This window comes from Schistocerca piceifrons, chromosome 7 (genome assembly GCF_021461385.2).
Source record: "Schistocerca piceifrons isolate TAMUIC-IGC-003096 chromosome 7, iqSchPice1.1, whole genome shotgun sequence".
NCBI classification, from domain to species: domain Eukaryota; kingdom Metazoa; phylum Arthropoda; class Insecta; order Orthoptera; family Acrididae; genus Schistocerca; species Schistocerca piceifrons.
This window is the reverse complement of record NC_060144.1, coordinates 458,445,810-458,464,922: the sequence shown is the minus strand read 5'-3', so window position 1 is coordinate 458,464,922 and position 19,113 is coordinate 458,445,810.

Below are 19,113 nucleotides of genomic sequence, written 5' to 3'. Positions count from 1 at the left end.
CGAGGATACTTGCATCTACCCTCCTTCGCATTGAATCCCTGATGCCCTGATGCAGCCCTGGAGAATGGCATATTGTATCACAGCCGTCCACAATACGAGCACGAAGAGTCTCTACATTTGGTACCGGGGTTGCGTAGACAAGGGCTTTCAAATGCCCCCATAAATGAAAGTTGAGGTCAGGAGAACGTGGAGGCCACTATGGCCGAGCGGTTCTAGGCGATTCAGTCTGGAACCGCGTTGCTGGTACGGTCGCAGGTTCGCGTCCTGCCTTGGATATGTATGTGTGTGATGTCCTTAGGTTAGTTAGGCTTAAGTAGTTCTAGGTCTAGGGGACTGATGACCTCAGATGTTAAGTCCGATAGTGCTTAGAGCCTAATTGTCCAAGTTTAATAACGTATTACACCGTTAAAACAATGGGTAACAAGCAGGCGTAGAATAACTGACCGCTTAGGCCTTTAGAATAAGAAAGCAGCAGATACCTGAAAGAGTTACGTTAGCAATCGGCCATCTCCACTGACCACTTAGTCGTTTAGAATGAGGAAAACAGCAGTTAATATGTAACAGTTAATGGTTTCAAAAAATGGTTCAAATGGTTCTGAGCACTATGGGACTTAACATCTGTGGTCATCAGTCCCCTAGAACTTAGAACTACTTAAACCTAACTAACCTAAGGACATCACACACATCCATGTCCGAGGCAGGATTCGAACCTGCGACCGTAGCGGTCACGCGGTTCCAAACTGAAACGCCTAGAACCGCACGGCCACACCGGCCGGCAATGGCTTCAAATCACAGCATTTGGAGAGCAGCATCCCGCTCGGTAAAGATGGTGCAGGCCGGCGTTGTGTGTAGAAGCACTGTTCTAAAGGCACTGCGGTCCAAGAGTCCCACATGGCGGCATACCACACTGTCCGTGACGTTGGGACAGACTAAAGGGGCATCTAAGTCCGGACTACCATTACACGCTCTACACTGCGGCATTTACACAGCTCAGCGATATGGCTAAAACTGAGTAAACGTGTAATGGTGTGCAGGTGCTGGGTTTATCACAAAACAAGTGGTAGAATAGAAAAATAATTCCAGAAGTACTGCTGAGCATAGCCTAAGAAACCTAAATAGCCGTAGTTTTGGAACTAAAGTCGGCTCGTCACCAACTAACAAAGGTACCTTAGGTACCAGAAAGGACACGAGCAGGGCAGGGATACTCTTAGGCAACCTGAACAATTACTCTCACTTGCAGAAGTTCGATCTAGGCTTTCGGGAAAGAAGTGTGTCTCTCGGAGTCAAAATTCACATTAGGTGAACAAATAAGCTTCTTTAACCATGTGGCCACGAATTACCTACAGTGTGCAGTTAGATAACCGCACGGCGAATTAATCAAATCAGAAAGACTTGAGTTAGCTCTACACTTAAGAAAATTCCTGACTCCAGAAAGCAATTGTACACACACAAGCTTTCCAGTGGCCAGAGGCAGTATGGCTCGCCAGAAATTCGAGCCACGTGACCCCCTTGAAACCGCGAGAGGAGGCCGCCGCCGTCAAATCAACATCGGTCCCAGCTCACGACTTCTCGTGGGAACGCCTCACACTTCCCAAATCTCGACACCACCAAGCCCCTCCCCCACCCCCGCCCCCCGCCCCCCTCTACCCGGGACAACGGCGCACTCTATATCGAGGTGGCGAACTCATGCGAACGAAGCGGTCAATTTGATGAAGGAAAGGGAGTCGTCATGACTCAGAGGCTAAAGAAGCTTCCTCAACATGATAAACAGTATTATATCAACCACTCCAATCATATGAAACGGCAATTCACCAGCGTATTGGAAAGACAAAACCCCCCTACGCTCTCAAGATATTTCCCTCTGTATCTTCGTGCATATTGAGAGGGCTTTTAGCAATACGACCTTCAAGTCCATGACAAGGGCTACAGAGGTCCGCTATATAGATGGATTAAGGCCGTGTTGTGTTGACGAGAGGTAGAATCCACCATAATGTATATGAAAATGGCGATCATCACCAACATAACATGTCTCCAAACTGGGGACTTGCCTCCACTACCGTATAAGCGAGTGATGACTGATCCCAATAACGATCCAAGGTGACACAGGTTCAATTGAGCACTTGCCCCCACCACTGTGGAACTGATTGGTCACTGATATCATTAAAAAAGCAAGATGACATAGGTTTAATTTAATTGTTGAGCCTGGCAAGCATCGCAAATCTAAGGGTTCCCTCCAACATAATCACTGAGAACGTTGTGAATACTATATGAGATACGAATCACAATTACTTTGCTTTATTCTGATAAAATTATTCACTTAACAAGTGGTAGACAATGTCAACAGTAATATAAATAATAATGCGTTTGAGTATGTGATAGAGGAATCAGATGGAGACACACTAACATTAGGACAACTGAATTAACTGCAGTCGCGTAAAACACAGTGATTGTCGTGATGTTATCTGAAAACATAGTACTACAGAAGGAAATATGCATGTCCTACCCTTTTACACATATAAAAGTCGCTTTATTCTCTCACTGTGGCTAATGAGCAGTCTTCATTAACACAGCCAGTGTTCTCTGTTAACCTACAGTTTATGTAAGTGAGCCAATCCCAGTAACTCTTATGTCGCATAACCATTTGTTTTTCGGTTGGTTAGTAGAGTCATTTGGAGGAGGGGACCAAACATCGAAGTCATCGGTCCCGTCAGATCAGGGAAGGATGGGGAAGTTAGTCAACCGTGCTCTTTCAAAGGAACCATCCCGGGATTTGCCTCAAGCGATTTAGGGAAATCACGGAAAATCTAAATCAGGAAGGCCAGACGCAGTTTTGAACCGTCGTCCTCCAGAACGCGAGTCCATTGTGCTAACCACTGCGCCACTTCAGAGCTGGTCTCACATCCTCAAAGACCCAAATTGTGGGTACCCATTCCATTCTCGTGGAGTTTTCCGTGCTGTCTGGCGCTGTCTGGACAAATTCTCTGCTTTCTACTTTTCTTCACAATATTGGTTACTTTTAAAATATTTCTCTCTTTCCACGTTGTAAAATATTGGTACTGGGTAGCTTATGCCACAAGACGTCCTATATGTGTGGATGTGAAGCGAAATGTCTCTAACGGGTGCGTCCATATCTTATTGTCCCTGCACAATCGAGAATGCTTCAAACTTTCTCTCACTTCTACAGCGCATGCAGATCTGAATCTAGGGTAAATGAAGAGCAGACTTGCAGTACTCCCGTACCGACAACCACTAGTACTACAGTTCATGACATTCCTCAGTGTCAATTGAATATTCCAATCAAATGCAAATTTTATTATGAATCTGCATACGTTATGTGACTCATTCTGGTAAAATGGTCGCATAAAATAAGCCCTCCTCTCTGGCTTCTAAGTTTATCCTAAAGCAGTTGGGCTCAAAACTTGCTAAAGCATAGGTGTATCAAAGAAATCTTGGAGCTACATGGCATTGGAATTGCATGCTCAATTGAGAGATTGTTGACGATGTGGTTAGTTCCGAAGTAACATATTTCATATTTCATTATTTCATCCCTTATTAACCTATCAAACCACCCCTCATTCATCCAACAACTTTGTTGGTGAACTCAACTTGTAATCCATAATACTTTCTCAACTTATACTCACTTATGTTTGTTCAAAATTCAAATTAGAATTGATCCTCAATTAATATGCACTTACACCAAAAGACTAAATAAATCATGAGCGTCCTCTTATCTACATGGTCATACATTTATGGTTTAAAACACTCACTCATTCCATCTTTTTAGTCAGTGATTGCTTTCATTCATAGTCCTAACAATTATAATATTTATTCAATTCATACTCTTGCAAAACCTTATGTCTAATACCATGCTAACTATAGAACTTTATGAATCTTAAAAAATACACACACATCACAAGATAAGATTGACAGTAAGAAAAACGTTAAGGTTCAAGTATAAATTATCATATGGTGTTGAAGTCTCAAGGCTCCCTGTAGCGACAGCAGCATGTCGTCGTCATATAGTGTCCCACACAGAGCTGGCAGTCAGTGTCCATTGCCTTCAGCTTAAGCATTTAGCATGCATGTCTGCCTCAGATTTGTTTCCAAGAGACCTTGCGCCAGAACTGTGTGGCGTACATACCTAGTTTTAGTGTGTGCCTCTCATGCTTGCCCAATTTTAGTTCAACTCCGATCTACGTGGGTTTCCATAAGAATGGAGATCGCAAATTTGTGACAAAAGGTCACAAACATAATTTCGCCCACACTACATTCATAATTTGTTACGTATCAGTTCAATTTATTTTCTGCTTCTTTAGGTTACCTGTTCCCTTTACCTTACCACTCTTCATTTTTCGGTTTTGTCTTTTACCACACTGCAGTGTTATGTGATGTCTGTCTACTTATTCAGTTGTGGATAATACACTACTGGCCATTAAAATTGCTACACCAAGAATCAACGTCGATCATAAACGGGTATTCATTGGACAAATATATTATACTAGAACAGACCTGTGATTATAGTTTCACGCAATTTGGTTGCAGAGATCCTGAGAAATCAGTACCCAGAACAACCACCTCTGGCCGTAATAACGGCCTTGATACGCCTGGGCATTGAGTCAAACAGAGCTTGGATGGCGTGTACAGGTACAGCTGCCCATGCAGCTTCAACACGATACCACAGTTCATCAACAGTAGCGACTGGCGTATTGTGACGAGCCAGTTGCTCGGCCACTATTGACCAGACGTTTTCAATTGTAGAGAGATCTAGAGAATGTGCTGGCAAGGGCAGCAGTCGAACATTTTCTGTATCCAGAAAGGGCCGTACAGGACCTGCAACATGCGATCGTCCATTATCCTGCTCAAATGTAGGGTTTTGCAGGGATCAAATGAAGGGTAGAGCCACGTGTCCTGACACAACTGAAATGTAACGTCCACTGTTCAAAGCGCCTTCAATGCGAACAAGAGGTGACCGAGACGTGTAACCAATGGCACCCCATACCATCACGCCGGGTGATACGCCAGTACGGCGATGACGAATACACGCTTCCAATGTGCGTTCACCGCGATGTCGCCAAACACGGATGCGACCATCACGATGCTGTAAACAGAACGTGGATTCATCCGAAAAAGCGACGTTCTGCCATTCGAGCACCCAGGTTCGTCGTTGACTACACCATCGCAGTCGCTCCTGTCTCTGACGCAGCGTCAAGGGTAACCACAGTCATGGTCTCCGAGTTGATAGTCCATGTTGCTGCAAACGTCGTCGAACTGTTCGTGCAGATGGTTGTTGTCTTGCAAACGTACCCATCTGTTGACTCAGCGATCGAGAGGTGGCTGCACGATCCGTTACAGCCATGCGGATAAAATGCCTGTCATCTCGACTGTAAGTGATACGAAGCCGTTGTGATTCAGCACGGCGTCTCATATAACCCTCCAGAACCGACTCATTCCATATTCTGCTAATAGTCATTGGATCTCGACCAAAGAGAGCAGCAATGTCGCGATACGATAAAACGCAATCGCGATAGGCTACAATCCGACCATTATCAAAGTCGGAAACGAGATGGTACGCATTTATCCTCCTTACACGAGGCATGACAACAACGTTTCACCAGGCAACGCCGGTCAACTGCTGTTTGTGTACGAGAAATCGTTTGGAAACTTTCCTTGTTGTTTCTATGTACATACCAAACAAATTTATTTGTAGACTCTTCTGGAAATTAAATTAGCCAGTTATTTTCTTCTGGCTTCGAGAGACTAAACAAAGCAACGTTCCTAATTTAATAAAACTGAATGATAATTGCAGCAGAACTAGCTTTTCACCTCTTTTTCACTATTCTTAGGGATGGATCTTAACTTATCCCTTTCCAATATTTATAAGCACATTCCCCACAAAATTATCGAGCATTAGGTTCTACAGGTAAAGTGGTTTAAAACAAGATTCTTTAATATCGTTCTCATCCTCTACTGTCAGTCCTATGAAAAATCCAGACAGTGTCTCTGCTACTACGTTTTTCTTCCCCAGGAATGCGCACCCCATGAAATCGAAACCCTTACAAATACGTAGCCCAGCACGAGATCTATCCATGAGTCAATTTAGCTATCATTCTTCTGGTTTGTTGGTAACCAAACACGCTGATTCCACGTGCGACAGATTCGCCTTTGCATTTTAAATATCCAAATTCCGTGTAATGGAACAGTTTTTTTAACGTTACATAGCAGAGAAAGGAATGCTTTTTAACTAACTACGTGAAAATATTTAGCCGTATTACAGGCTTATATTGCTTAAAAGGGAATTAATATTGAGTAGCATAATTTTTATATGTCTCCAGAAATAAAAATGCGGCGTTCGCTGCGTTACGGAAAGCAATCCGGTTGGCTGTCGGGTTTACCACACCATCTGCTTGTACCGCTATCCGCCGGGACTGAATCACAAAAAAGACTTGACTCCCTCCTGCGCTGCCCGTGTGTCGCTTCTCAGAAAAATACAGCTTTTAGTTCACCCAGTAAATCATCCTCATTAAAACTGCATAACATTGCACTGTTTTTAGAAACATTAACAACGATCTCTGACCAAAACATTGATATGTGTTACCTAACAGAATACTGTTACTAGCAAGACGACTGTTTATGATTTACACTTCACTCCAAAGCAAGGTGTGGATAATGGGTTTCGATTTTCAGGATTGGTACACCATACAATTTACTACACACTCAACACTTTACCAGGCCTCCATGTATTTGGTCTTAACTACACCCCTGTAGCAAACAGCTTGCTGATATGCTGCCTTACCTTACGAGAGATCCTTTGAGAGGAAACCATATTTACGAATATTGTTTTGGTCGCTAGCTGTGAAGGAGCAATTTAAATCCTTTTTTCCAGTTTATGTTTTTGAATGTGCCAAAAATAAATTTATGTTCATGACTGTCGTGGCAATAATTTTGCTTGGAAGCAAGCTATGGCGGCAGACTGAAATATTCTTACACGAGTCAACGGCTGCTATCTTTACATTGAATAATTACGTAAAAGTTACTATTCTGCTACAGAAAATTTAAAGGTAAGAAATCTTATAAATTGCACTGCATAAAAACGTATCAAACCGACCGCACTTTTTGTCTCTTGAAATTTAAAGTAAACTCTTATTCTTGGAAGTTACTTTTATACGACACTGAAAGCTTGTTGTGACACCAAAATTATTTAATTACGACCTTTTGACTATACAGAATGAGGCAAAAGTTACATTTAACAAAATGGACGGTGAACGTTGGATCAGCACACGAAATTGGGACAATGAATCTAACAAATACTTTCATAAAAGCCGTATTAAAACTTTGGCAAACTACAGTGTTGACTATAACATCCTGATGTACTGCTAAATATGGTTAATAGGAAAATGTGTAACTTTGTTGTTTGCAGTCGTGTCAATGTTGAAGTTGTTGCTTGTTGAATGAAAATATGGATAGGCCCTTCACGCCTCCAGTAATGGAATTGATTTATAACTACTACGCGCATGCGGTGGCCACGTTAACTTGATGTATGTTCGGCTCCATATTCCTTCACATGAAACCAGACGGATATTCTTGCTTTCTGCCAAAAAATAAACTTGAGACGGATTCAGGAGCTATAAGCCACTGCCGCACCAAATATAAACTACTTTCACACCGAAGTTTTAATGTTTAATCCTCACTCGCCAGACATGGCACGCCACGTTATGTACTCTGCCAAGGCTCAACTGCAACTTCCTCTTCCTCTGTTTGCTGCAAGATCACCCATAAGAATGGTGGTTGAAGACCCTGATACTGGATTCCCTGCGTTTATGATTTCCATTTATTAAATGAATTACAAGTTCTAGTAAACCTTACAATGTCACAGTCAGTGTATTTATACATTAATTTCCAAATTTTATTTTCCATAAAATTATTAATGTTTTCAAAAAATACACTTTCGTTGCTACGAACATTTACCACAGAAATAAAATTTTTACATCTTTCCATAGCTACAGGAGTCTCCTTAACACTAAACTGTAGTGTAAGACCGATAATTTTACTGACGCACTTTTCACGCAGTACCATTTAAATAAACAAAAAACTTCAGACATTTCAATTTGAATTTAACTGCATCATCACAAGTGTAAACATCTGTTATTCTTCCTGTGAGAGAGTACCTAAATTAGCTAAATCCCGAAACAACAGCGAGCATTTCCAATTCAGTCACGGAGTTTATTCTCTGCCTTACTCGGGGCACAGTTGCCAAATATAATGGTTCTTATTACTATCTATACGTCCTATTCTACCTCCTGAAATAGAAGTGATTCGAGACCTGATCTTGATGTGTCTGTACACATACAAAATTCTTTACCCAGATTGGGAGATTTCCTTTCCTATCAAACAGCACAGATTTGGCGTGATTACAGAACCATTTATCAATCTTTTCTAGATATTAACCCTAGAAAGGCCATTACTTGTCGTTTCGTCCTAGAAATTGAATATTTTTCATTGGGCTCTAGCTTCTTAGGATCGAGCATGATTCTGACCATGAATATTATGTACCCCAAGAAGTTCATCCCTTTCTGTCCAGGTACTGACTTATCTAAATTGATTCTAACTCCACGTTTTCCAGAATCTTAGAGTAATTGCCGTAAAATTTCATCATACAATCAGTATGTCGTCCGCAGCTCGTGGTCGTGCGGTAGCGTTCTCGCTTCCCGCTCCCCGGTTCCTGTGTTCGATTCCCGACTGAGTCAAGGATTTTCTCTGCCTCGTGATGACTGGGTGTTGTGTGATGTCCTTAGGTTAGTTAGGTTTAAGTAGTTCTATGTTCTAGGGGACTGATGACCATAGATGTTAAGTCCCATAGTGCTCAGAGCCATTTGAATCAGTATGTCATCAACAAACAACGTAACCTAGTCCTTCAATAACACTGGAATTACGGATTCTAGTTCTCTAATACGTACTGGTGATAAATCGATCACCTGAAACGGTAAATGACTTAAATTGGAAGCAATGTCCATAGGTCAAGAATTCCATCTACTGATGACAGTCCAGATGTAGTTTTTCAGCCTGTAGGTCAATGTCACATCATAGAGCTCTGTAGGCAGCTTACGAGCTGCATGATGCTTGCACTACACGCCTAGAGCTCAGCTCCGTGTGCGCAGCACCAGGATAATGCAGGGCTGTTTTTGTGAGAATTTTTCTACGTCCTACTAGTAGTAGGTGACGTCATACAGCTTTGCCACTAGTCGCTGAGTGATTGGGCTGCAGTTGGTTGGAGGTGTTGTGCATGATGCCACCTCATTGCATTCATCGGGTGTGTATCGTTCACTTCCTACCCTTTATAAGCAGATTTGTGATGTTTAGTTGAAGCATAAAATTGCAGTTACCACTTATACTGACCATCAACTGTTTGCTCGACCCACTGCTCGTTGTTGTGTTCAGTTCGGTACTGCACTTAGGAACGTTAGTGTTCATAACAGTCGGAACTGCGTTACCTTGGTGGCAGTGCATGTTAACAAGAACATTGTTCCTTCGAGTACTGTACATGAGAACATTCCTCTGTATGACGTAGTTGTATACAACACTTTCATGTGGAAATGAAGTTATATAGAATTCGTTGGGAAAAGTATCTGTTGATAAACTGTTGTGTGTTAGGACAAGACGTTCACGTAAACTGAGTCCTGATGATATGCTGATCATTCATCTTAACCTTAAATACATCAAAATCTAGTATAAACAGTGCAATCATCTATTTCAGAAAATTTTGCACAATCATCACGATCTTTAATCAAAATGACCAGCATATCATCAAGGCTCAATTTACAACGTTTAGAGTGAACAAATAATTCTATACGAATCAATCCACAGTCTGTAGCACTGGCCATGCAGTCGGCAGAGTTGGTAACCATGTGACAATGTGATTAGCTTTGTACGCTGGTTACTAGCTGCTGATCATGAGTGTTGTGAACCCAGAGTTCCTTGCGCAGAAAGCCAGGATAACGCAGTGCTGTTTTCGTGAGAATTTTTCTACGCCTGTTATCAGGGTGTGACGTAGAGCAGCCTTTCACTAGTCCTGCATGATTTGGCTGCAGTAGCATGTAAGTTGCTGTGCATGATGCTGCCTCATTATATTCGTCTTGTGAATATTTGGTTTCCTACCGTTTATAAGCAGATTTATGATGTTGAGGTAAACTATAATATTGCTTCTGCCACAGCTATTAACCATCACCTGTTTGCTGGACCTGCCGTTTGTCATGGTGTTACGTTTGGTTGTGCATTTACGAAGGTTGATGTTCGTTCTTGTCAGAACCATGCAACCCTAGTTACAGTGCATGTTGTTAAGAGTAATGTTGCTTCGATTTCGGCGCTTGAGAACACTCTGCTGCATAATGTAGTATCACATGTTGAATGAAGCTTTGTGGTATTTTTCAGGGAAAAAACTTGCTAAGTCCCTTCATCCTAAATTAATGTAAGATGTTCCTCATCACTCCTGGTGCCTCTAAAAGCACTGTAGTATATGACCTCGAAATACGCTCGACTCTGGTCTTCCACTTTCAGACTCTATATATCACAGTTACGCTTCTACCTTCTCATATATTGCCCCAGTTTCTTCTTCGTGTGTTTCTACTAATCTTGGCGCCTCGACTACTTCTTTTAGATTCTTCTGCACATAATTATTGAATCACAAAGTCACGAACTTCTCTGCCACCTTCACAGTAGGGAAACTCTCTCCTAAATGAATAACCATCTCATACCTGCTTAAGAAGTCAAACCAAATCTTGCCTTTGGCGTTTTTAATGCAGGCCAATTCTACTCTTTCTCACATACATAATAAGGCTGTTATCTAAGGTAGAAACCTGGCTCATTGTATCAAATTCGGCTAACTTACCATTAAGGTGGTTTTTTTTTTTTTTTTTACAAAAGGGTATCTGCATGTCTCTACCTCCTCCTCCTCTACTAATAACATATTCCTCATTTCTTCAAAGCTTACATACAAATCTCCAGCTGTTCTGATACATCAGACTGTTCGTTCTGGAGTGGATTTCACCAGTTGAATCTGTGCATCATTCCTCTGTTCGTCATTGCCTGTCTTATGTCGAAGTGTTATGTTCTCTAATTTCAATGATTTCCAGCCTTCCCTCTTGTCTATTATCTCTCTGGTCATTGTTTCTTCTCTTGTGTCTCTAATTACTTTTGCTGGCATGCGGCCGATAATGCAGTCCTCGGCGATGGTTGTCATTTCTTTCCTCTCATTAATTTTTGTTTGTTCTTAGTGTGCTGCATATTCCCCAGTTCTGGTTACTTAATTTTTGATGTACTAGTGGAAGATTTGTGTGTAAATAACGTACTGGCACCCTCTTCTCTCGTTACTCTAACCTTTACTCATTTAATAGCCACTGGATGGCTTGGCTGATGTTTTTGTGCAGCCACTATGGCTGCTTACTATACATATATATCATACTGATGGTACTTAGCAACGGAATGTTCAAGTGTCAAGAAACAATCTTGATGAAACTTCCCAGGTGTGTGGAAAGGTAGAAGCAGTGCAATACAAATTTTTTGTTAGTACCCAATCAAGTGGTAAAACATATACCGAAAGGAAATTTGCCGTTTTAGGTCTAGAGCAAATATCTTCGAAACGATGACATATCAAAAATGTTTTTAAAATACTATTAGACATGTAATTAATGTTTTTTAAAACTATAGAATCAGCTTTTGTAATAATCTGAAATTTTACAAAATAGCACACCACCAGTAATTAATTTTCCATATGAAAAACTTGTTGGAACATAAATTAAAGAAGCTTTCAAGCCACATACATACTTGCACAATAACGCTGGTTTCTGAAATACGAATTTTGGAAAATAATACGCACACAGGGCGTTATCAGAGTATTTTCATACCTAACTAAAATATCTAAACGTTCAGTACTATTCGAATTACTTTTTTTACTCGTATTTCATTTATGTTTTAATTGTCATTTTACATTTTACATTCAAACTTATTCTCGGTTTTTTAGTTCACCGTTTGTATATATCTATTTTGGTAACTGACAAAAATTGATAACTATTTATTATGACACAAAACAAAATAATGACAATAATGATACTCTGTAAGTAAATGCTTAAAACAAATCGTTTTTATACACCAGGCACATAATATGAATGAAATTTCTTCACATAATATATACAACTGAGACCACAATATTAATCAAATTTCAACAGGTTTTCTATTGGCACGAGTGTCCCCGTCAATATCCTGATTTGTATCAGGCATATTTCAGTACATTGGTAAGCCTTGGCAAAGAGAACTGATTCTATACTAATTACTGTAGACTGATTACATTGCTTCTCAAGTGGAGATTGGCATCACAATAATTGAACAAAACTAGATCTGAAAGTCTTCTCAAAAAGTTCTTCCAACGTTTTAAGCTGTGTACACAGATAAGAGAACAATATGACCACTGCAAGGCGTGACGTTCGAGGCCGCCTGCTGGCATCGCTGGCACGTGACGCTGTAAAAACTGTATCTAAGCAGCAGACATGGACGGGGGAAACATTAGCTAAGATATGGGCTGCAAATGGCGAAATCCGTTGAGCTAAGCGACTCTGACAAACGACAGATTATTATGACGTAGAGCCTTTGAACAACTATCTCTAAAGCGAAGCTGGTCAATTGTTAACGTGCTACTGTTGATAGCATCTACAGAAAGCGGTAGGACAGTGAATCTATTATTAGGCGCTAAATGGTTGGACGTCCACGACTTTTTGCAGAACGTGGGGTTCGCAGGCTTGTAGGCTCGGTAAAGTAGGATAGATGGTATTCTGTGGTACCTCTGCCGAAAGAGCACAATGCTGGTGTACACATAAGTGTTTTGGAGCACATTGTTCATTGGACATTGTTGAACATAGAGCTTCGCTTCAGACCACCCGTACGTGTTCACATGTTGACACAAAGACGTCGTCAGTTACCATTGCAGTGGACCCGAGACTATCGGGAATCGACCACCCATCAATGGAATTGTTTCGGCTCTTCGGGCAAACTATATTTTTGCTACTCTAGGTCGATTGTCAACGCAACTGACGCCGTAATCGAGGTGAACGGATGCTCGAAACGTGCATCGCTCCACGGACGCAGACTGGTAGGTGCAGTATTACGTTATGTGAGATATTCTCCTGCTCTTTCATGGGACCTGTGGCAGTAATCGAAGATCGCTGACAGCTGCGAACCGCCTGCATAACTTCATGCTTGATGCCTTCCCTGGCGGCGATATCATCTTTCAGCAGCGTAATTATCCGTGTCTCGTAGCCATAACCGTGCAACAGTGGATTGAGGAGTATTATAGCGAACTCACGTTGATGTCTCAATGACAAAATTCGCCTGGTGTAAATCCATTGAAACCGATGTGGGTAGCTACTGGGCCCCATCACCGCATACGCAAATCAGCGGCCTTCTATTTACGGGAATTACATACCACCAGAAACCTACCAACAAACTGTCGAAAGCCTGATACGCAGAATCAGTTATGTATTTCGTTCCAAGGACGGACAAACAAGCTATTAAGCACGTGGTCACAATGTTCTGATTCATCAATGTACCGGGTGATCAAAAAGTAAGTATAAATTTGAAAACTTAATAAACCACGGAATAATGTAGATAGGGAGGTAAAAATTGACACACATGCTTCGAATGACATGGGGTTTTATTAGAACAAAAAAAAATTAAGTTCACGAAATGTTCGACAGATGGCGCTACGCAGCAAAACGTCAGTGACTGCGCATGACAATCGTGTATAAAAGGAGCTGTAATGAGAGAGAATCCGATGCGCCAGCAGTCGCAGCATGTTGATGTTACCTGAAAAGGCGCTTTTAGTGAAGCTCTGTTATCAGAATGGGGAATGTGCTATTTCAGCGTTACGATCCTATCGCATAGTGAAAGGTATGTGCTAAGTTCTGATCAGGATAGCTCCAGAATATAGTCGGTAGTTACAACCGCAAGGTGGAACGAGTACAATATCGTTGAGTAGCGGGATCTTTGATGGTTATGAGAGCCGGACGCGTGTAGTAAAAAAAACGGAGAGTCGCAGGTAGGTGCCCGGAGGAAGCAGATGTGTGCGGGCAGCTTTAAGGGAGGAGTCGCAGCTAGGTTCCCGGAGGAAGCAGATGTTTGATGATAGCGTTAAGGTAGGTCGCTACCCCTGACCAAACTTTATCATGTAAATGAGAGAAGATATGGAAACTCCATTGCACGCCGAGAAAGTCACGGTATGGGTTGCATTTACCACATCTACCGTTATCGGGCCTTTTTTCTTCGAGGAAATGCGTGATTCTCGGTTTGTAACTGCTACCATGACGGGTGAGAGGTATGCTGATATGTTACAGAATCACATCATCCCCAGCCTTGCTGATAAACACCTGCTGGAACGTACGATGTTTATGCAGGATGGCGCTCCACCCCATATTGCTAGACGCGTGAAAGATCTCTTACGCCCGTTATTTGGTGATGATCGTGTGCTCAGCCGCCACTTTCGTCATGCTTGACCTCCCAGGCCCCAGACCTCAGTCCGTGCGATTATTGGCTCTGGGGTTACTGAAGTCGCAAGTGTATCGTGATCGACCGACATCTCTAGGAATGCTGAAACACAACATCCGAATCCAATACCTCACCATAACTCTGGACATGCTTTACAGTGCTGTGCACAACATTATTCCTCGACTACAGCTATTGTTGAGGAATGATGGTGGACATATTGAGCATTTCCTGTAAAGAACATCGTCTTAGCATTGTCTTACTTTGTTATGCTTATTATTGCTATTCTGATCAGATGAAGCGCCATCTGTCCGACATTTTTTGAACTTTTGTATTTTTTCGGTTCTAATGAAACCCCATGTCATTCCAAGCATATGTGCCAATTTGTACCTCTCTATCTACATTAATCCGTGATTTATTCAGTTTTCAAATTTATGTTGACTTTTTGATCACCCGGTATGTCCCACAGCTGTCTCTTTACCGTCAAACCCTTTGGAATTACCAGATGAACAAGTTTCTTGTCATCAGGCAGGATACTCTACGCGGTTTTTTCACTCTGTCCGCCATAAAGACCTAACAATAATACAGGCATTTCTCCCTCCCTGCGAAAGAAAGCATCTTTCAAATATCTTTTTATCTGCTCAGACTATGTTAACTAGTTTCGATGCTGAACGACAGTTGAGTCTTAAAAAAGAGATTCCCAAATTCTCGTTCCAGTCTCACCATTACTTTGTTTTAAAACCAAGAAACGGTGGGGGATCAATGCGAAAAAAAAACAGCTTTCTGCGTCATATCCGAGTACAAGTAGCATCCGGTGATCACGAAGGGTTCAGTGCACCGGTACAGCTGTGGAATATTTATGGCTTTCGATCTCGGCAGAAGTTTGTGAGAAAATTCGGGTCTGTTTAATGACTATGATATCAATCTCCACTTGAGAAACATATAATCAAGTGGCAGTCACTAGTACATAATCAATTATTTTCGTCAAAGCTTAGCAATGTATTGAAATAGACCTAATACAAACCATGATATTTAGCGGATTACCTGTGACAATTTGACATCCTGCCAAATTTTCTTTTATATTGTCTTCTCTGCCATACATAGTATCTGAAGTAATTACCTTCAAGTTAGGTGCACAGTTAAAAAATTAGGTTTTAATCACTTACTTACAGATTATAATTACTGCAATTATTTTCTGTCATAATAATGAGTTACTTTTTCTTTTCTATTACCAAAATACACTTATGTGAAGTAGTAAACTGAAAAACAAAAGAACATGAAGATATGACATAAAATAACAATATAAAACCTTAATCAAATGTAAATAAAATAAATAATTAGAATAGTAATGAATGTTTAGATATATTAATTATATCTAGAAAATACTTTGACAACACTTTGTGTAAAGCTTATTTTCCAAAAATAGAATTTCAGAAACCAGCTTTTGACACATAGATATATGTGGATTGAAAGCATATTTAATTTATGTAATAAAAGTTGTCGTTTTTAAAAATTAATCAATGGTGGTGGGTTGTTTTGCAAAATTTAAAAACATTATAGAAGTATGTAAATCTCACGAATATTAATTACGTATCACCTTTACTAGGAAACTAATTTTTATATATATCATCTTTTCCAAGATATTTCATCTAAATTTAAAACGCCTTATTACTTTTTGGGGCGTGTTTTACTCCTTAAAAGTGAAATTGGGCACAAACGAAAGAATATATATTTTTGGCTGTTATGCCCAACCTACACACTGAGGTACTGAGAAGAGTGGGATAGAAAAGACAGTTACTGGATGTAATAAAAAGAAGAAAAAGAAACTGCATTGGACATATCCGAACTTCCCGGAAAGCACAAAGTCATAACTCAGTTAAGAATCACATAGGGCAGAGCACTAACAACAGAACCCGCTATCGTCGCAAAAGCAGATCACACAACTCTGGACAACAACAGGAAAAAGGTGATCCATCACCGAAATCAGTTAATCATAATTAAAGTCGTTCTCGTTGCAAAGGTTCCTTCATAGCGAATCAATCAGCGACCAGCGTTGTGTGACAACACACGTTTGTTCCAACCGGCTTCCTTCTTCCTCGCCCCCGGTGACTGTCCGTTGCACCCTTGGCAATCTTGCTAACTTTTCGATCCGGTACGAGCCGATACGGATAAATTGCAAAAAGCATTACATATAATTTCAGAGCTTTGCGAAATCTTTTCTCGTCGACAGCCATCACAAATTGATGAATTGAAGGAATTTAGTCGCGGTCCCGTCACAGTTATGTGACCACCGCCTATGTTCGACGTGAACGTGCAATAACCACGGAAAGTGGCAGCACCAGCAGTGGAGGGTATATAAAGTGTGTGCAGGGGACACGGTAAATTAGTAGTTCGAGTGAGTACGACGAATGAGGGAGAGCTCTACGCAAACGGAAGGCAAGTCAGCACGCGTCGATCGTTCAGCTGACGTGGCTGAGGCTACGCACGCGGAAAGAGGTGACCTCTGATGTGCCTGATGGCTTTCCGGAGTGTGCTCCCCATCGATTGGCACTGACAGACACTGCCACACCATCTGTAAGAGGCGACGGCTGCACCTGCGGTGTGTCACGTGACTTTCCGCAGCGTGCTGCCCCTCCAACGGCAAAGGTCGGCACAACGGCGGACGAATCCACGGGTTCGCACGCCACAGATACTGTTCGACGGCGCCGTGTAGTGGGGGAAATGCTCTCCTGCGCTGTCGCACGAACGTTAGACGTTAGGGGCTCGGCAGACGACTCAGCCCAGCAGCAAGAAAGGTGGCTTAGCGGACGGGACCACCGTCGAGCACGCTTCTGTATCTGCTGAACGGCAGTCGGGCGTTGAGCATGCTCCGCCTCCTGTCGCTTCCAGCGGCGCAGACGATACGCCACCTGCACCCGTGCCATTCGCACATACTAATTTGGTCAATATTGAAGTGGCCGAAGAAAATCTGTTCTTAGTGAGGGGTATATTGCCCACTAGCAGACTATGAGAGGATGAAATGAAGGAGGAAACGCAATCGCGGAAGGGCCGAGATTATGCAACTGATGTGTTGAAACCTACTAAACGTACGGCATCTACTGGCACCAAACCAGGAGTTCGTAACCGAAGTAAGGCCTCTTCAAAGAGCGCTAAAACCAAAGAGAGACAACCGCTGATGATCACGGCTTCACCAAGCCCAACTGTAATCATACTGCAAGGGCAGTCATGCTTTCAGTTCCCTCTGATGCTGCAACCGAGAACCGTCTTTCCAGCCTTAACGGCATTGCCGCTTGGGCTACGTCCCTTGAAATGGACATAACCGTATTAGCAGAGCAGAACAAAGGGACTACCACGCGGGATTAGCCGAGCGGTCTATGGCGCTGCAGTCATGGACCGTGCGTCTGGTCCCGGCGGAGGTTCGAGTCCTCCCTTGGGCATGGGTGTGTGTGTGTGTTAGGATAATTTAGGTTAAGTAGTGTGTAAGCGGACTGATGACCTTAGCAGTTATGTCCCATAAGATTTCGCACACATTTGAAGATTTTCAACAAAGGGACTCCTGCCGCAAAATCTGTTACCATACAGTGGACAGAGGCATACATGTCCTTGCAAATAAAACCCAAATCATTGACGCAGTCAGACTTCAGAGTCCGAATTTTAGGACTACATTTATACAGAGTAACAGTTCCTACATAAAATGTTTGCCACAAAATCATGGAGCTCATTGAAATTGATAAACTAAACAGCTTTACACATTCGTCGGGTCCACGAAACCTCATTAAAGAGCCGGCCGGTGTGGACGAACGGTTCCAGGCGCATCAGTCGGGAACCGCGAGACCGCTACGGTCGCAGGTTCGAATCCTGCCTTGGGCATGGAAGTGTGTGATGTCCTTAGGTTAGTTAGGTTTAAGTAGTTCTAGGTTCTAGGGCATTGGTGACCTCAGATGCTACGTCCCATAGTGCTGAGAGCCACTTGAACCATTTGAACCTCATTAAAGCAGTATTCCGAAATCTGCAACTCAACACGAAAACAAACCAGCTCCCCTAAGTAACAGTGGTTAAGCTTTTCCCAATTCGTTCTGTATCTAAAATGAAGTCCCCCAAAACCCACAAGGAATAAGCATTCTTTTGACAATGTCGCGAATCGCACGATTTTGCTAGTCGAGAGAGTAGCCAACATTAAATGCAAAATCGAAAAAACTACGATGTAGTCGTCAACGAGTTAAGTGCTTTCATTTCCTGGGCGTGGACTGTGTGGCACGGTTCTTGATTATGCCGAAAAATGTGCAAAATGTGCCAGGAATCACCCCAGTAAATAATGCACCCTTCTGCGGACAGACGCGTCGAAGTGTGCAACTGCCCGACAAAGCACATCGCGTATTACAGGGGCTGTGCAGCCTTTAAACGTGGTGCTGCAAAAAATAATTCCCGCGTGAATTCCGCAAAGGTACAAAGGGGGAAGAGCTTTGCTCATGCTGCATAAGCTACTGGTCGTTCCAGTGCTCCGCAAGCGGCCCGTAAATAAGCTCGCGAAGGTGCGAATCGCGTTGGTACTTAGATTTTTTGAAACAGCCACCGCCCCAACGTCACTGA